Source organism: Elephantulus edwardii, unplaced genomic scaffold (assembly GCF_000299155.1).
Source record: "Elephantulus edwardii isolate Elephantulus edwardi_28Jun2011 unplaced genomic scaffold, EleEdw1.0 scaffold00211, whole genome shotgun sequence".
NCBI classification, from domain to species: Eukaryota; Metazoa; Chordata; class Mammalia; order Macroscelidea; family Macroscelididae; genus Elephantulus; species Elephantulus edwardii.
The window spans coordinates 3571147-3572655 of NW_006399961.1; positions in this window are offsets into that span (position 1 = coordinate 3571147).

Below are 1509 nucleotides of genomic sequence, written 5' to 3' on the forward strand. Positions count from 1 at the left end.
TTTTAAAAAAAATTTTATTTATTTATTTTATGTGTGTACCGTCAAATTGGATCTGACTGGTATAGGAGGCGATTGCTCCTCCCTCTTCAGCAGAGCATCTGATGGATTTGAACCGTGCACCTGTGGGATTGCAGTACAGTTTCCTGCCACTAGGCCACCAGAGCTCGCCTTCTTTTCTGTTTTGATGCAAAATTATAAAGTTCTTTTCCCCCCATTTCTCCTTGCCATGAACCCACCCATCCAAGGATCAATGGCTTCATCACCTTACAATGTTCCTTTCAAGCATCTCTTTCCAGCTCTTACCCCTAAACCAGGCCCATTGACACAGCTGTTGATTCTGACACCTAGCGACTCCTACTGCAGTTCCGAGGCTGTAAATCTGTACAGGAGGAGCCTGCCCGCCCATCTGTCTCTGTTGGAGCTGCAGATGGATTTGAACCACTGCAGTCCCACATGTAACATGTCACACCACCAAAGCTCCTCACAATGTAGCTGAGGGCTGGGACCTTCAGCCAGATCTGCAATACCCTCACTTAGCCGACAAACTTTCTAGGTGTGATCTGGTTGGTCTATTTGGCAGCACAGCTGTTAGGAGCTTGCCTGAGGCCAGGTAACTGCCCTTTAGGGCACCCCTTCCCCAAGTCCTTGGCCGCAGCAAGCCCTGTGGCAGGAAAGGGGTCTGGATGCTAGCAGAAAGCTTCATGTCCCCAAATGCAGCAAGGGCGCTTGGCAATGGAGGGCACCTGGGAAGAGGGAGACCATTGCTCCCCTCCCCTGTGGCCCATGTGCCCTAAAAAAGAGAGGACTTAGAACCAGATCAGATCTCTGAAGCTCTTAGGAGATAGAGATTGAAGGTGGGGGCTCTGAGTATGCGGGTGTCCTTCTATCAGACAGAAAATCTGAAACATTCTGTGTATAATCACAATATAAACGCTGTCTTTCACTCCAACATTCTTCTTATTATAAGCCTTCTTATTTGCTTCTCTCCTCCCACCCCTTTCTCTTTTCCATCCTCTGCTTCATTTCCCCTTCCCTTATTTTCTCCTCTTTTTCTACCCTTTTTTGCTCTCGTCCTTCTCACCAATTCGCTCCCATATTTCTTCTTCCTTCTCTCCTCCCCTCACTACTCCTGCCTTCTTTATCTCCTTTCTCTCTTCTCTTACTTTCACTCTTTCCCAACCCACTTGCACCTCTCCACCCACTTTCATGGTCTAAAATCAAGAAAGGAGTGTATTGGGACGGTATCCTCTCTCCACATCTATTCAGTCTGTTGTTGTTATGTGCTGTCGAGTTGCTTACAACTCATAGCAACCCTAAGTACAACAGCCCTAAACCCTGCTCTATCCTGTGCCAATCACACTGCCCCTGACACACCTATCCCGATTACCCCAGTCATTGAATCAATCCACCTCATAGAGGGTCTTCCCATCCTACACCGTCCTTCCACCCTCCCAAGCACGATGTCCCTCTCCAAGAACCTGTCCCTCCTTACAGCATGTCCAAAGTATG